The following is a 19,204-nucleotide window of genomic DNA, read 5'->3' as shown; positions in this document are numbered from 1 at the left end:
GCAGCCATTTAATAGAGGATCAGTGCTCGAAGAGTACCATGTTCGAGTGACATGTATCTCAATTGTAAAAACAATGATGTTTTAGTTATAAAGTCTGTGTTTATACTTCTGCCCAAAAGTATTGTAATGCCTCCTGTGCGGCCGTTTATGTATGTATATAACCTAAAAGTTAGCAGTCGTCGGCTTCAGCCCCCACGCATATAATGCGGGGGTGTTAAAAAAAGCGCATAATCACACTTGATCCAACATCTTGGTCCATTAAGGACGTGATAGCGCGGCGAACCAGGCAATCGGACTATATAGCTGTAACACTTTCACTTAGCCATAGGAGTTTGACGGTGGGGCTACTATATAGCCCCTGGTACTTCCGCGTTCATCCGAATACGGTGAGCGTATGTACATGACCGGGAAACCGGTCCTTCGTTAAGGCGGAGGAATCCTGAAGATTCCACTAAGTCATCGAGTGGTTGACCAGTCTCTCGCTGTATCATGACAGTCAATTTTCGGCTTTCTCTACTAAGGTGCTCATCCGGAATAACCAGGGCACAATCGCAGTAGTTCTCCTTTGGCCGCCATAGCCGATAAAACGGAACATAAGGTAGCAAAACCCAGGAGCCGGGCAAACCCAACATTTGACCAAAGACATGATTCAGAGCTGATGCATATAAGGTCAAACTCGCGATGCCGAACACTCCCGAAGGTTTTCAGACTTTGTAACATATACTGGGCTGAGGAACGCCCTCGATAATGGACCCCGAATTTCTAGGTACGTGCATTAATCTGTCGTGGCGAAATGCCAATAACGCCAGTATCCCTCTCGGGTGTGTTAAGTACTCGGGGGATGTCAAGCAACAAGAGACATTAGAGAAGGTTTACACAGGGCCTTAATCTAAAGAGAAACCTTTGAGCGGGGCCCTGCTACACGTCTGCGCCTTTGTCTCCATTGTGTCGTATCCTGGAAGGGTCTAGCATGATGGTCATCTGTAAAAAAGGAAAAACCCAGGTAAAAGAGTTGGGTGTAATCGTGCGAAGAGTGGGTTATTCTCAATGAACCATAAAAATGCAATCTATTATTATATTAATAGGGTCAAGCCGAACTGTGGGCTCTTTTACATGCGGGCAACCCCTAGCACCGCCTATGGGGGTATATCCATAGACCCAAGCTCAGGTTTATCTGGGCTATTACCACCGGCGCTGTTCCGGACTCGTCTACCCGTGTCTGTTGTCTTGACGACCAATCATGTATTCTTGTTGGAGAGGCTGCTCAGTGTTTGGCTACTAGAGCCGCCACATATTCTTCTGCTCGTAAGGAGCGCTCTGTGTTTCTGCTAACTGTGATGACGCCACGTGGACCTGGCATCTTGAGTTTAAGTTAGGCGTAGTGCGGGATTGCGTTAAAGCGAGCGAAGGCTGCTCTTCCGAGTAGTGCGTGATAGCCTCTTCGGAATGGCGCAATGTCGGAGATTAATTCTTCGCTTCTGAAGTTGTCAGGAGAACCGAATATAACCTCTAGTACTAGAGAGCCCGTGCAGCGGGCCTCACCACCTGGTATTACTCCTTTAAAGGTATTATTACTTTGGATGATTCTTGACGGGTCTATCCCCATTTTGCGAACTGTGTCCTAGTATATCAGGTTAAGACTACTGCCACCGTCCATAAGGACTCGGGTGAGATGGTATCTGTCGATTATTGGGTCGAGCACCAAGGCAGTCGATCCTCTGTGCCGGATACTAGTCGGATGATCCCTGCGATCAAAAGTGATCGGGCAGGCCGACCAGGGATTGAATTTGGGGGCGACGGGCTCTACAGCGTATACGCCTCAGAGTGCGCATTTGCGCCTTCTCTTTGGAATGTGAGTTGCGTAAATCATGTTCATTGTTTTGACTTCTGGTGGGAATTTTTTCTGCCCCACACTGTTCGGCTGGCGAGGCTCATCCTCGTCTTCACTTGGCATCTCCCTCCCCTTATGTTCGACATTTAGCTCCGCCCTGCTTGAAAACCCAGCACTCTCTATGGGTGTGATTTGCAGGTTTTTCGTGGGTGCCATGAATCTGACTTAACTTGTCTAGAATCTTATTTAGGCTGGACGGTCCATCTCTGCTGCCCTTAAATGGCTTCTTCCGTTGACTGGGTCGAGAGCCCCTGAATCCGGCATTGACCTCGTGTTATCTGGGCTATCTTCATTGTTTCGACGTTTGTTTTTATTGCGTCGCGGCATCTCATTGCCATCCCTAACTTCGGATGTGCCTGGGTCGCTGGTGCCGCTACGGGCCAACCATCTGTCCTCGCCCATGCTAAAGCGGGTCATGAGGCTCGTTAGGGATTCCATTGTCCTTGGCTTTTCTTGGCCGAGGTGTCTGGCGAGACATTCGTCTCGGATATTGTGCTTGAAAGCAGCTAAGGCTTCGGCATCTGGACAGTCGACGATTTGATTCTTCTTAGTGAGAAATCTGTTCCACAGCTTACGGGCTGACTCTCCGGGTTGCTGGATTATGTGACTTAAATCGTCTGCATCCGGAGGTCGGACATAGGTCCCTTGAAAATTGGCCCTGAAAGCATCCTCAAGTTCCTCCCAACTTCCAATTGAGTTTTCGGGAAGGCTTTTCAACCAATGCCGAGCTGGTCCTTTCAACTTGAGGGGCAGGTATTTAATGGCGTGGAGATCATCTCCGCGACCCATGTGGATATGAAGGATAAAGTCTTCAATCCAGACCCCAGGGTCTATTGTTCCGTCGTATGCCTCTATATTCATGGGTTTAAGTCCCTCTGGAAATTCATGATCTAGCACCTCATCGGTGAAGCACAGGGGGTGCACAGCACCCCTATATTTGGATGTGTCATGGCAAGTTGTCGACGGTTGTTGTGTTCGGTATTGATTCTGATCTGGTATTCGATCGGTACGATCATTTTGGTGGTTGTGATCCTACGCTGGAGCACGTTTTCTAGATCCGTAAATGGACCTGGCCACACCGGATTTTTTGTCTAGAAGCTCACGTAAATCATGTGCTGACTTGTGTGCGGCACCATTAGCCGCCCTGTCGCGTCCTCGGGGTGGTCGGTCCGGCTGATCGGCCGTATTATTTTTCGACGGAATGGGCTCTATGGCCTCATCATCAAATTCGGGCAGCAGCTTGCGCCTTGGGTAGCTCTTTGTGTGGCGATCGTCGCCATATTTTTCTTCAGTGTCTCGCACTTTGTTCCATCTGTGGTTGAGCGTATCCTGCGCGGCCTTAAGCCTTTGCTTCTACTTCTTCAAGCTCCTCGCGGTGGCAATAAGCCTTCGATGGAGGTTCTCTTGTTCCAAGTGCTTTTCCAGGATGTTGAGTGCATCATCGTCCGAACTGTTCTCCTCTTCGAAGATAGGTTGATGAGTTTTACCCTCGGGATCGCCGTCATCGGACATCGGCTCCGGACTGTGTTCATTGTCCCCTGGCTTATCCTGCTCCATCGCTGGGTCCATGGGGTCGTTGTTTCCTTTGGAGTCGACTGGGTTGTTGTTCTTTCTTGTGCTATCAATGCTGTTTTTGCTGTGGCGGGAATTAGGGCGGCGCCTACGTCGTCACTTTGGTTTCTGCTCGAGGGGATTATCCTTTGTTGCATCCTTCCGTTCCTCGCCGTTGTTTTCTTTGGGTGTATCCACCATATATACATCGTATGATGAGGTGGCTGTCCAGCGCCCGGTGGGCGGTGGTTCCTATTCATCTCCAGCATCGTTTTCCATACCGTCGATGTCTTCAGAGTCGAAATCAAGCATGTCGGTTAAGTCATCGACAGTGGCTATAATGTGGGTGGTGGGTGGGGAACAAATTTCCTCATCGTCCGCTTCCCACTCGAGCCGGACATAGTTCGGCCAAGAGTCTCCTGACAAGGAAAGAGACATTAATGAATTTAGCACATCAGCCAAGGGTGGGTGTTGAGAGATATCCGCGGAGGTGAACTCCATGACTAGTGCCCAATCGGATTCGATAGGCACGGGCGTACACGGTTCGGATCTTGTAGCCGGAGACGAGTCCGAGAGTCTGATGATACCGGCCTCATAGGAGGCGGGATCAGTGTTCTGCTCCAAGGCCGATGAGTGTGCGGCCTCCGTGGCGGGGTCCATCCACCCGTCCTCAGATGGCACAATCTGCTCCGTATTGAGTCCCGGAGCAGCCGCAGGCGAGATACCCTGAATACTGTCTGATGGCAGATCTACGTCATTTCTCGTCGAGACTCTTCAGCGCACCTGACACGGGGCCGTATCCGTCGAAGATCAAGTGTCCGTGGATGTCGGCAGTGTAGTTCAAGCTTCCAAACCTGACCTGATGGCCAGGGGCGTAGCTATCGATCTACTCCAGATGGCCAAGCGAGTTGGCCCGCAGTACGAAGCCGCCGAATACGAAGATCTGTCCGGGAAGGAAAACCTCCCCCTGGACCGCGTCATTGAAGATGATTGAAGGAGCCATCTAGCCTTGTCACGATGGCACAGTGGAACTCTCAATGAAATCACCAATGTCGGTGTCAAAACCGGCGGATCTCAGGTAGGGGGTCCCGAACTGTGCGTCTAAGGCTAATGGTAACAGGAGACGGGGGACATGATGTGTACCCAGGTTCGGGCCCTCTCGATGGAGGTAATACCCTACTTCCTGCTTGATTGATCTTGATGATATGAGTATTACAAGAGTTGATCTACCACGAGATCGTAGAGGCTAAACCCTAGAAGCTAGCCTATGATTATGATTGTTGTTGTCCTATGGACTAAACCCTCCGGTTTATATAGACACCGGAGGGGGCCAGGGTTACACAGAGTTGGTTACAAAGAAGGAGATCTACATATACAAATTGCCAAGCTTGCCTTCCACACAAAGGAGATTCCCATCCGGACACAGGACAAAGTCTTCAATCTTGTATCTTCATAGTCCAACAGTCCGGCCAAAGTATATAGTCCGGCTATCCGAGGACCCCTTAATCCAGGACTCCCTCAGGTATGCCAGGTCGCGTTGCCATAGACAAGGCCAGGGGGTGAGAGCTTGGGGTCTAGTAGGGGCCCCTAAGGTGCGACACTCATAGGCTCCCCCTTTAATGCACAAGAGAATCGGGTGGAGGAAAGGGGCGGCTAGCCTCGCATAGGTGGCTCGGAGTGATCGCTACCCACCACACCGGGTCCTGAGGTTCCTACAGGTTAGCTAGAGGGAGGAAGCATGGCATACAACAACGCTTGCCGACCTACCGGTGATCCTTCCGCGAGAAGGTGAGGGCACTGAGGACCTGGTGAGGTGACGTGTGCAGAGCCGGCCGCGAGCCAGAGCTCAGTCTCTCAGATTTTTCAGCATTGTAGGGACAGACCCATGCAAAGACGTTGTGCCAACAGCCTCCATTGCGGGATGAACTCAAGGCAGGTTAGCAGCATGCGAGGGCCGCGCTGGGCGGCCTTGCAAATAACAGGGCAATGGATATGATGCCGGCGATAGCATGAAATAGCTTGTAAAAGGGTAAAATCAGTTCTGATAGATGCGCAAAAACGATACATGCTGCGGGGCGGACCCATACAGCTTGAGGATACTACAGCCCGAGGGGTGCCCTCAACTGAAACGAACTAAAAAATCACTTGGCACCGTTGAGGTAGAAGTGTTGAAGTAACTGAAAATGCGCGCAGCAGAAGTTGCTCCTCATGAGCCAGCAAGCTCCTGAGCCTCGTGGGGCTCCGGAGGCTCTGGCTCCTCCTCCGTTAGGACTGCCTAGCGCCTGGCTTCACGAGATGCCAGGACGTCGCACATGCATCGTTGGAGCGAGGCAGCCGCGCTCGATCGGCTGAATGGCATGCGGACATAGCTGTGGGGGTGGTCTCCACACCGGCCGATGCTGGATGGCCAAAAGAGCTCCTGAGAAGCAGCTCTATTGAGGCCCCGGACGTTGACGCAGATGCGCAGCTCGCTGCTCTTGTCCCGAGCAGTAGCTGCATTGAGTGACGCAGGCTGTCGCTTGCCTCGCATGGCCTGCGCCTCCTGAAGGTTCTCGATTACCCTGGTGATGAACTCCTGCGGGCTTGGTGCCTCGTGCCCTATGCCTTGCTCCTGGAAGCATGCTGAAGCACGCCTACACATGGTGCCCGAATGCCTCCCTTGTGACATTGGCCAGGTCAGAGGCCTTCCAGAGAAGATCCCTCGAGCCCAACCTGAGGGGGGGCGCCGGGCATGCATTCCTATGCGAGAGGGGCAGGCGCCCTAGCAGAGGGCGAGGGGCCCGAGTCACAATCTTCAGGCATGCCGGCCTCCTAAGGGCCCGTGAGGAGGAGCTGCTTCTTCTTCTTTAGGGCAACCTCAGGGGGAAGAGTGATGCCCTTGCCATCCAGGTCCTCGACCACTTCAGCCTGATAGGCACGCTCGAGGGGCACATCACATCTTTCTCATCGCATGCTACCGTGATAATGTCGCCACTTCCTGGCATCTTGATGACATTGTAGCCGTGGTGCGTTGCCGCCATGAACTTGGCGAGAGCCGGGTACCGAGGATGGCATTGTACAACAGGTGAATGTGAGGGACGTCAAAGTCGATGAGCTCGGTGTGGTAGTTGTCGCGCTTGCCGAAGGTGACGGGGAGACGAATCTGCCTGATGGGGTGCATGGAGCCATTGGTCACCCCTAAGAATGGCTTGGTGGGCTGAAGCTGGTCATATGGCACGTGGAGCCTGTCAAATGTCTTGACGGAGAGAACATTGAGCCTAGCGCCACCTTTAATGAGTGTCTTGGTGACGAGAATGTTGCTGATGGTAGGCGAGCAGAGCATGGGGAGCGTGCCTAAAGTGGCCGCGCACTTGAGCTAGTCTGAGGATTCAAAGGTGATGGCGTACTTGTACCACCTAAGCGGACGCGACGCCTCAAGCTTGGGGAGGGTAGTGTTCACCTCACGAGTGAACTGCTAGAAGATGCGATGGGAGGGAGGGGCCTGAGCACCTCCCAGGATGCAGGCAATAGCACGAGGCTCTTGGAGGCCCCCAGCCCCATCGTCCTGGCGGTGGTCATCATTCCTTCTTGGTGGCGGCGGCAGTGGAGGGAAACTAGCATTGCCCTGAGGACGGTCCTCATGAGGCTGGTCACGCTAACCCTGGCGGCGGCCACAATTGTCCCAGCGGCCTCTATCGTGACCTCCTCTCCAGTCGTAGCCACGGTCGTTGCACTCAGGGCGGCGGCCGAGGCGCCCGTCCCGGATAGCCCTGAGCTCTTGGCAGTTGTTGGTGTTGTGGTTGTGCATGTTGTGGAAGACACGGAACGGGCGGTTGCGTTTGGAGGACTTAGGGTGATCAAAGCTGCGCTTCATGTCAGGCTCGACCACGAGCACCGTCGGGCCCTTGTGTTTCACGTCCTTCGCCTTGGCCTTCTTGTCTTCAGGATCGGCTTCAGGGAGCTCGAGGAGCGAGAGACGGCCTTCTTATTCCCTTGCACACATGGTCGCCATATTGAACATCTCCAGGGCTAAACACAGGTCCTCGTGTATGGCGACCTCCTCCTTCATCTTGACTTCCTGGACGCCATCAATGAACGCTGAGATGATGGCCTCACCTGACACCTTGGGGATCTTGAGGCGAAAGTTGTTGAAGCGCTAGATGTACTTATGCAAGGTCTCTCCTGGTTGTTGCTTGATGCGCCGCAATTCACCAGCTGCAGGAGGGCGGTCGCGAGTGCCTTGGAAGTTGGCGATGAAGCGCTCTCGCAGCTCGTCCTAGGAGGAGATCAACCCCACTGATATGTCTCCAACGTATCTATAATTTTTTATTGTTCCATGCTATTATATTACCTGTTTTGGATGTTTATGGGCTTTATTTTACACATTTATATCATTTTTGGGACTAACCTACTAACCGGAGGCCCAGCCCGTATTGCAGTTTTTTTTGCCTATTTCAGTATTTCGAAGAAAAGGAATATCAAACGGAGTTCAAACGGAATGAAACCTTCGGGAGCGTGATTTTTGGAACAAACGTGATCTAGAGAACTTGGAGTGCAAGCCAATAAGCAGCCGAGGCGGCCACGAGGGTGGAGGACGCACCCACCCCTATAGGGCGCGCCCCCCTATCTCGTGGGCCCCTCGGGCGGCCATCGACGTACTTCTTCCTCCTATATATACCCACGTACCCCGAAAACATCCGGGGAGCCACCGAAACAGAATTTCCACCGCCGTAACCTTCTGTATCTGTGAGATCCCACCTTGGAGCTTTCGTGGGCGCTATGCCGGAGGGGGAATCGACCATGGAGGGCTTCTACATCAACACCATAGCCCTTCCGATGAGTTGTGAGTAGTTTACCACACACCTTCGGGTCCATAGTTATTAGCTAGATGGCTTCTTCTCTCTTTTTGGATCTCAATACCATGTTCTCCCCCTCTCTTGTGGAGACCTATTTGATGTAACTCTTTTTGTAGTGTGTTTGTCGAGATCCGATGAATTGTGGATTTATGATCAAGTTTATCTATGAGAAATATTTGAATCTCCTCTGAATTCTTTTATGTATGATTGAGTTATCTTTGCAAGTCTCTTCGAATTATCGGTTTGGTTTGGCCTACTAGATTGATCTTTCTTGCCATGGGAGAAGTGCTTAGCTTTGGGTTCAATCTTGCAGTGTCCTTTCCCAGTGACAGCAGGGGCAGCAAGGCACGTATTGTATTGTTGCCATCGAGGATAAAATGATGGGGTTTATATCATATTGCATGAGTTTATCCCTCTACATCATGTCATCTTTCTTAAAGCGTTACTCTGTTCTTATGAACTTAATACTCGAGATGCATGCTGGATAGTGGTCGATGTGTGGAGTAATAGTAGTAGATGCAGGCAGGAGTCGGTCTACTTATCACGGACGTGATGCCAATATACATTATCATGCCTAGATAATCTCATAATTATTCGCTTTTTTATCAATTGCTCGACAGTAATTTGTTCACCACCTTAATAGTTATGCTATCTTGAGAGAAGCCTCTAGTGAAATCTATGGCCCCCAGGTCTATCTTTTATCATATAAGCTTTCAATCTACTTATGTTTGCATCTTTACTTTTCCAATCTATATCATAAAATACCAAAAATATATTTATCTTATCATATTATCTCTATCAGATCTCACTTTCACAAGTGGCCGTGAAGGGATTGACAACCCCTTTATCGCGTTGGTTGTGAGTTCTTTGTTTGTTTGTGTAGGTGCGTGGGACTTTTGAGGAGCCTCCTACTGGATTGATACCTTGGTTCTCAAAAACTGAGGGAAATACTTACGCTACTGTGCTGCATCACCCTTTCCTCTTCAAGGAAAACCAACGCAAGCTCAAGACGTAGCAAGAAGGATTTCTGGCGCCGTTGCCGGGGAGGTCTTCACTCAAGTCAAGACATACCAAGTGCCCATGGCAAACTCACCTCCCTCGCATTTACATTATTTGCCATTTGCTTCTCGTTTTCTTCTCCCCCACTTCACCCTTGCCGTTTTATTCTCCCTCTCTTTCCCAATCTCCCCTCTTTTCCGCTTGCCTTCTTCTTCCTCTCTCTTTCGCTCGCCTTTTTCTGTTGCTTGTGTGTTGGATTACTTGTCGCCATGGCGCAAGATAATACCAAATTGTGTGATATCTCCAATACCAATAATAATGATTTCCTTAGTACTCCGATTGCTCCTCTTAATGATGTCGAGTCTTGTGAAATCAATGTTGCCTTGCTGAATCTTGTTATGAAAGATCAATTCTCCGGCCTTCCTAGTGAAGATGCTGCTACCCATCTAAACAACTTTGTTGATTTGTGTGAGATGCAAAAGAAAAAAGATACGGATAATGATATTGTTAAATTGAAGTTATTTCCGTTTTCACTTAGAGATCATGCTAAAGTTTGGTTTTCGTCTTTGCCTAAAAATAGTATTGATTCTTGGAACAAGTGCAAAGATGCTTTTATCTCTAACTATTTTCCTTCCGCTAAGATCATCTCCCTTATGAACGATATTGTGAATTTTAAACAACTTGATCATGAGCATGTAGCCCAATCTTGGGAAAGAATGAAATTAATGATTCGCAATTGCCCTACTCATGGTTTGAATTTATGGATGATCATACAAATTTTTTATGCCGGATTAAACTTTGCTTCTAGAAATCTTTTAGATTGAGCCGCCGGAGGCACGTTTATGGAAATCACTTTAGGAGATGCTACAAAAATTCTTGATAATATTGTGGCTAATTATTCTCAATGGCACACCGAACGATCTACTAGTAAAAAAATGCATGCTATAGAAGAAATTAATGTTTTGAGTGGAAAGATGGATGAGCTTATGAGATTGTTTGCTACTAAGAGTACTTATATTGATCCCAATGATATGCCTTTATCTACCTTGATTAAGAGTAATAATGAATCTAAGGACGTAAATTTTGTTGGTAGGAATAATTTTGGAAACAATGCTTATAGAGGAAACTTTAATCCTAGACCGTTCCCTAGCAATTCCTCTAATAATTATGGAAATTACTACAATAATTCTTATGGTAATTTTAATAAGATTCCCTCTGATTTTGAAAATAGTGTGAAAGAATTTATGGTCTCTCAAAAGAATTTTAATGCCTCGCTTGAAGAAAAATTGCTCAAAGTTGATGATTTGGCTAGGAACGTTGATAGACTTTCGCTTGATGTTGATTCTCTTAAACTTAGATCTACTTCCCCTAAGCATGATATCAATGAGTCTCTCAAAGCAATGAGAGTGTCCATTGACGAGTGCAAAGAAAGAACCGCTAGATTGCATGCTAAAAAAGATTGCTTTGTAAAAGCGTGTTCTTCTAGTTTCCATGAAAATAATGATGAAGATCTTAAAGTTATTGATGTGTCCCCTATCAGATCTTTGTTTTGCAATATGAATCTTAATAATAATGGGACTAGAGATGAGTCAACTTTAGTTAGAAGGCGTCCCAATAATTCGGAGTTTTTAGATCTTGATGCTAAATTTGGTAAAAGTGGGATTGGAGAGGTCATGACTTTAAATAGCATTGAACCCACTATCTCGGATTTCAAGGAATTTGATTATGATAATTGTTCTTTAGAAAGTTGTGTTTCCTTGTTGCAATCTGTTGTGAATTCTCCTCATGCTTATAGTAGAAATAAAGCTTTTACCAAGCATATTGTTGATGCCTTGATGCAATCTTTTGATGAAAAACTTAATTTGGAAGTTTCTATACCTAGAAAACTTAATGATGAGTGGGAACCTACTATAAAGATTAAAACTAAAGATCATGCGTGTTTTGCTTTGTGTGATTTGGGTGCTAGTGTTTCCACGATTCTGAAAACTTTATGTGATATTCTAGGTTTCCATGATCTTGATGATTGTTCTTTAAATTTGCACCTTGCGGATTCCACCATTAGAAAGCCAATGGGAAGAATCAATGATGTCCTTGTTGTTGCAAATAAAATTTGGTGCCCGTTAATTTTATCGTTCTTGACATAGATTGCAATCTTTCTTGCCCTATTATTCTTGGTAGACCTTTCCTTAGAACTATTGGCGTGATTATTGATATGAAGGAAGGGAATATTAGATTCCAATTTCCATTAAGGAAAGACAAGGATCACTTTCCAAGAAATAAGATTAAATTACCTTATGAATCTATCATGCGAGCTACTTATGAATCAAGTGCCAAAGATGGCACTACTTAGATCTATCTTCGCTTTTATGCCTAGCTAGGGGCGTTAAACGATAGCGCTAGTTGGGAGGCAACCCAATTTTCTTTATGTTCTTTCTTTTTGTTCCTGTTTAGTAATAAAATTTGTATCTACTTTCTGTTTAGATGAGATCCATGTTTTATTTAGTGTTTGTGCCAAGTAGAACATATAGGATAACCTATGGTATGAGTTAATTTGATTCTGCTGGAAAACAGAAACTTTGCGCTCACGAGAAACAATTCAATAAATCACAGAAACGTGCTTTTGCGTTGATTCTTTTTGCTGTAGATCAATAGACAAATTTCCTAGGACATCCTATTTTGGTAGGATTTTTAGAGTTCCAGAAGTTTGCGTTAGTTACAGATTGCTACAGATTGTTCTGTTTTTGACAGATTCTGCCTTTCGTGTGTTGTTTGCTTATTTTGATGCATCTATGGCTAGTATGTAAGGGTATGAACCATAGAGAATTTGTAATACAGTAGTTTTAACACCAATATAAAAAAATTATGAGTTCATTACAGTACCTTATGTTGTGGTTTTTCTTTCTTGCACTAACGGAGCTTATGAGATTTCCTGTTGAGTTTTGTGTTGTGAAGTTTTCAGGTTTTGGGTAAAGATTCGATGGACTATGGAATACAGAGTGGCAAAAGACTAAGCTTGGGGATGCCCATGGCACCCCAATATATTCAATAATAGCCAAAAGCCTAAGCTTGGGGATGCCCCGGGAAGGCATCCCCTCTTTCGTCTTCGTTCATTGGTAACTTTACTTGGAGCTATATTTTTATTCACCACATGATATGTGTTTTGCTTGGAGCGTCGTGTATGATATTAGTCTTTGCTTTTTAGTTTACCACAATCATACTTGTTGTACAAACCTTTTGGTAGAAGCCTACTTGATTAAAACTTATTAGAATACTCTATGTGCTTCACTTATATCTTTTGAGCTAGATAATTTTTGTTCTAGTGCTTCACTTATATCTTTGAGAGCACGGTGGTGGTTTAATTTTGAAGAAATTGTTGATCTCTCATGCTTCACTTACATTATTTTGAGAGTCTCTTAGAACAGCATGGTATTTGCTATGGTTATAAAATTGGTCCTAGAATGGTAGGCATCCAAGTTTGGTATAATAAAAACTATCATAGGAAGTGAATTGGATGCTATGATCAATTTGATACTTGATAATTGTTTTGAGATATGGAGGTAGTGATATTAAAGTCATGCTAGTTGGGTGATTATGAATTTAAAGAATACTTGTGTTGAAGTTAGCAAGTCCCATGGCATGCACGTATGGTTAAAGTTGTGTAACAGATTGGCATGCATGAAGTGTCCTTGGATTGTGCATCCTTATGAGTTGCGGTCGGGGACGAGCAATGGTATTTTCCTACCAATCTATCCCCCTAGGAGCATGCGCGTAGTGCTTGGTTTTTGATGACTTCTAAATTTTTGCAATAAGTATATGAGTTCTTTTGACTAATGTTGAGTCAATGGATTATACACACTTTTACCTTTCCATCATTGCTAGCCTCTTCGGTACCGTGCATTGCCCTTTCTCACCTTGAGAGTTGGTGCAAACTTCGCTGGTGCATCCAAATCCTGTGATATGATACGCTCTATCACACATAAACCTCCTTATATCTTCCTCAAAACAGCCACCATACCTACCTATTTATGGCATTTCCATAGCCATTCCGAGATATATTGCCATGCAACTTTCCACCGTTCCGCTTATCATTATGACACGCATTACTTTTGTCATATTGCCTTGCATGATCATGTAGTTGACATCGTATTTGTGGCAAAGCCACCATGCATAAATTTTCAAACATGTCACTCTTGATTCATTGCCCATCCCGGTACACCGCCGGAGGCATTCATATAGAGTCATATCTTGTTCTAGTTTCGAGTTGTAATTCATGAGTTGTAAATATATAGAAGTGTGATGATCATCATTATTAGAACATTGTCCCCAAAGAAAAAAAAGAAGAAAGGCCAAAGAAAAAAAAGGCCAAAGAAAAAAAGGCCAAAGAAAAAAAAAGAAAGGCCAAAGAAAAAAAAGAAAAAAGAAAAAAAAGAATAAAAGAATAAAAGAAAAAGGGGGCAATGTTACTATCTCTTTTCCACACTTGTGCTTCAAAGTAGCACCATGTCCTTCATATAGTGAGTCTCATATGTTGTCACTTTCATATACTAGTGGGAATTTTTCATTATAGAACTTGGCTTGTATATTCCTATGATGGGCTTCCTCAAATGCATAGGTCTTCGTGAGCAAGCAAGTTGGATGCACACCCACTAGTTTTTCTTTTGTTGAGCTTTCATACATTTATAGCTCTAGTGCATCCGTTGCATGGCAATCCCTACTCCTCATGTTGACATCAATTGATGGGCCTCTCCATAGCCCGTTAATTATCCTTGTCAATGTGAGACTTTCTCTTTTTTGTCTTAACACAATCCCCATCATTATTCTATTCCACCCATAGTGCTATATCCATGGGAACATTTTTGTGTGACGAAAATGAAGCACAACCTAACTATGTGATTTTGTAGGGATGAACTTTCTTTAGCCGTGTTATTTTGAGAAGACATGATTAATTTTATTAGTATGCTTGAAGTATTACTATTTCTTATGTCAATATGAACCTTTAATTTGAATCATTTGGATCTAAACATTCATGCCACAATAAAGAGAAATACATTGAGAATTATGCTAGGTAGCATTCCACATCAAAAATTCTGTTTTTATCATTTACCTACTCGAGGATGAGCAGGAATTAAGCTTGGGGATGCTTGATACGTCTCCGACGTATCTATAATTTTTTATTGTTCCATGCTATTATATTACCTGTTTTGGATGTTTATGGGCTTTATTTTACACATTTATATCATTTTTGGGACTAACCTACTAAACGGAGGCCCAGCCCGTATTGCTGTTTTTTTTGCCTATTTTAGTATTTCGAAGAAAAGGAATATCAAACGGAGTCCAAATGGAATGAAACCTTCGGGAGCGTGATTTTTGGAACAAACGTGATCCAGAGGACTTGGAGTGCAAGCCAAGAAGCAGCCGAGGCGGCCACGAGGGTGGAGGGCGCGCCCACCCCTACACAGCACGCCCCCTATCTCGTGGGCCCCTCGGGCGGCCACCGACATACTTCTTCCTCCTATATATACCCACGTACCCCGAAAACATCCGGGGAGCCACCGAAACACAATTTCCACCACCGTAATCTTCTGTATCTGCGAGATCCCATCTTGGAGCCATCGTCGGTGCTCCACCGGAGGGGGAATCGACCATGGAGGGCTTCTACATCACACCATAGCCCTTCCAATGAGTTGTGAGTAGTTTACCACAGACCTTCGGGTCCATAGTTATTAGCTAGATGGCTTCTTCTCTCTTTTTGGATCTCAATACCATGTTCTCCCCCTCTCTTGTGGAGATCTATTTGATGTAACTCTTTTTGCGATGTGTTTGTCGAGATCCGATGAATTGTGGGTTTATGATCAAGTTTATCTATGAGAAATATTTGAATCTGCTCTGAATTCTTTTATGTATGATTGAGTTATCTTTGCAAGTCTCTTCGAATTATCTATTTGGTTTGGCCTACTAGATTGATCTTTCTTGCCATGGGAGAAGTGCTTAGCTTTGGGTTCAATCTTGCGGTGTCCTTTCCCAGTGACAGCAGGGGCAGCAAGGCACATATTGTATTGTTGCCATCGAGGATAAAAAGATGGGGTTTATATCATATTGCATGAGTTTATCCCTCTACATCATGTCATCTTTCTTAAAGCGTTACTCTGTTCTTATGAACTTAATACTCTAGATGCATGCTGGATAGCAGTCGATGTGTGGAGTAATAGTAGTAGATGCAGGGAGGAGTCGGTCTACTTGTCACGGACGTGATGCCTATATACATGATCATGCCTAGATAATCTCATAATTATTCGCTTTTCTATCAATTGCTCGACAATAGTTTTTTCACCCACCGTAATACTTATGCTATCTTGAGAGAAGCCTCTAGTGAAACCTATGGCCCCTGGGTCTGTCTTTTATCATATAAGCTTTCAATAAATTTTATTTGCATCTTTACTTTTCCAATCTATATCATAAAATACCAAAAATATATTTATCTTATCATATTATCTATATCAGATCTCACTTTCGCAAGTGGCCGTGAAGGGATTGACAACCCCTTTATTGCGTTGGTTGTGAGTTCTTTGTTTGTTTGTGTAGGTGCGTGGGGCTTTTGAGGAGCCTCCTACTGGATTGATACCTTGGTTCTCAAAAACTGAGGGAAATACTTACGCTACTGTGCTTCATCACCCTTTCCTCTTCAAGGAAAACCAACGCAAGCTCAAGACATAGTACCCACCAGGAGGTTCAGGAGCCACGAGCGTGTGACATCCTTGAGGGCCATGGGGAACCAGTTCGCCATGACCTTCTCATCACCACTTGTCGCCTCGATGCTCAACTCGTAGAGTTGAAGGAACACAACCGGGTCGGGGGTGCCATCGTAGCGCGGAGGTAGATCCGGCTTGAACTTGCCGGGCCAGACCTCATGGGGAAGCTCTGGAGTGAACGCCCGACATCCCGCTGTGGCCACGGGGGCTCGCCTCGAAGAGGGAGCCATGTCTTGACGCCCATGCACAACCACCTTGGGCTGCATGCGGTCTTGACGTGGAGACGCAGGGGGAGCTGGGAGCGCGCGCGCCTTTCTCTGGGGCCGCTGCATGACCCAACAGCTTTCTTCATCTCGCGCGGGCACCCTGCACGGCTGGTCGTGCTGGGGGCCTCGCGCCTTGGCTCGGGGATGACAACTTGCCGGAGAGGAGGAGGAGGAGGAGGCGCGCCGTGAGCTATGTTGCCTGCCTGGGACTGCAGGGGAGGCAGCGAACGGGACAATGCAGGAGCCTCTCCAGCAGTGTTGATGAGCTCAGCGATGCGGTCCAGCCAGTCCTCGTAGAGGTCGTCGGCCAGACGGTAGCACAGAAGCTCACGCTCCATGAGCAGAGCCGACTGTGCGGTCGTCGGCTCGCGACAGGCGTGGGAGGACGAAGCAGCGGCCAGGGTCAGCAACGGAGTGGCGGAGCGGCCATCGCGTCGCACGGAGAGTGGCAGCGACAAATCCTGCTGCTCATGGGCTGTAGAGCCAGTGGTAGTGTTGGCCACAGGCAACGGGGAGCGGCGAGGAGCACCGTTCCCCGCGGGGCGCTGTCTTAGCGCCGCGCGCGACGAGGGCTACTCGGCGCTCAGCATGAACTTGATGAGCGTCTGTCATGAGCGCATCGGAGCGGGGGTGAAACAACTGACGGAAGAGAGGCTTTGACACGCCCCCTACCTGGCGCGCCAAATGTTGGATTCTGGGCTCCGCAAACCCAAGAAAGGTTCGAACTCAGGCGCGTGTGCGAAGAACTCAACCTCTGAAGCTGATCAATCCGCTGCTCTCGTGACCTAGCTCGATGAACAAGAAGGAGAAAAGATACATCAGTTTACCTAGGTTCGGGCCACCTTGCGGTGTAATACCCTACTCCTGCTTTGTGGTGGATTAGTGTCGCGAGGGGCTGAGGATGAGCTAGTACAAGTGGAAGAACAGCCTTAGGAGGCATGTTCTTGTGATGAGCTCTTGGGGGTTCAATCAGCTGATCACCCTGTGAACCGATCCTCCGATCCCTTTCTACGGTGGTGGCCATGCTATATTTATAGTGGCCTCGGTCCTCTTCCTCCAAAACTTAGGTGGGAAGGGATCCCACAACGGCCAACTTTGAAAGGGGACAAGAAGTACATCTAATCTTGACGAAAGGTGGTTTTCGCCTGCAAAACCTCTGAGCGTGACGTCGTGGTGGGCTCGGCTATGACATCCATCCTACTGTTCTGGCGGTCTTGGTATCGTTGCACGCAAATGGCAACCTTTGCTTGATTCCTTTGGACTCCACACCTGCGCTTGCCTCCTTTGCACAAAATAGGAAACCCGCCGCTCTACGCCCACTGGCGTGTGTCTGGCCTTGGTCGTCATGGCTGATATCATTTCAGCCTCGTGAGGCTGGGTCTTGCATAGAAATCTCCGCTCCGTCAGGAGGCCACCTGAGAAGGCCGCTCCCTCAGGAGGTCTTGATGTCGTCCGCCTCGCGAGGCTTGGGCCCTTGCGAGGGTCTTGTCTTGTCGTAGTCGAAGATGGGCCATACCAGGCTGCCGATGGAGCCATGCCATGGACCGCAGGCAGTCAGGTCTGGGTACCCTAGTTCCCAGAACACCGACACTTTCTATTATTGAGATTATCAATGATGTGATTATCACAAGGAACCGATGAATTTTGTTGGAGTCTACAGGTGAATGGTAAATTCACGGTCAACTCTATGTATAGTGCTCTGATCCTGTCAGATGTGCCAATTGATAACAACAAGAAGATTTGGAAGATGAAGATACCACTTAAGAATAAAATCTTTGTGTGGTACCTTCGTGTGACAGCCTGGTTTTGCCCTCCTTTCTTTTTCTTGATTTTCAGTTGAGTTGGTTTTGAATTTCGAGTTTTGAATCATTTCATTTGGACTTAACCACTTGGGTACCCCTTGATTATCACCCAAGTGTTCCCTCTCTACCTCAAAACCATCATTTCACCTCTGGTTCAACCCAAAATATGACTTGGAATATTTTTCTTAAATGAAAAATATTCATTTTGCCCTCCAAAACCCTAGTCAGCCCCTTGTGCTCCAAAGCAACCCTATTTTTCCTTGCCCCAAAAATCCTGAGAAAAATCCGAATTATTCTTTGGACCCTAGGGCACCTTTCTGAGCAAAAATATTTCACCACTCTTTGGAATATTTTGGCTACAGAAAATAAATTCACTTCTGGGCAGAATTGGTAGTTTCTACAGCAACTACCTTTTTACTAGCTCCATTGTAGCTGGTTTTCCCTGTGCCTATTTACCTTAGTAAGTGTAAGTAAAACCCCAAAGCTCAGCCCTTGACTCCCAGTGGTTTGACCACAGTAACTCTCCAAAGTTACGGTCCAGAAACTTACCAGCAGTACAAATTCAGTTCTACTACACCTGGATCCTAGCTTAATCGTGGTAACACCTCAGTTTACTAAGGACTACACGCCAGACATCTTGATTAGTGCTTAGGGTGGCCTGATGTCATAGTCCACGCGGTGACTGCATTCGCCCGAGCGTGCTGGCATGCCAAACGCGCGCTCTGCGTGCCGCCAAACGCTCTGTTGAGCGCGTGCTCGCTGCCCAGAGGCATGCCACCCCTCGCCACAATCCCCATCTCCACCCCCTTAACTCTCCCTAGCGCTCGCCGACGCCGGAGCTCGCCGCAGAGAGCACAGGCACGGTCTAGCCAACGACACAGTGCTCGGCGCACTGTGCTCATCGCGTTCCCCCTCGATCTTGTGCTTGTCCGCGCTCGCGCACAGTTCTTGCGTGATCTCTGTCGTCTTCTCCCTCTCCCACTGGCACCGTTCGTCGCCGGGCGCCATGGACAGGTGTCCTCCGGCGGAGCCCGAGCCCTCCTCACCGCCCGCCTATATGTAGCCGCCACCCGAGCCTCCAGGAGCACGCGTAGCCACTCCCACACCCTCC

Source organism: Triticum aestivum, chromosome 7B (assembly GCF_018294505.1).
Source record: "Triticum aestivum cultivar Chinese Spring chromosome 7B, IWGSC CS RefSeq v2.1, whole genome shotgun sequence".
Taxonomy (NCBI): domain Eukaryota; kingdom Viridiplantae; phylum Streptophyta; class Magnoliopsida; order Poales; family Poaceae; genus Triticum; species Triticum aestivum.
The sequence above is the reverse complement of the archived record's forward strand: the minus strand, read 5'-3'. Positions refer to the sequence as shown.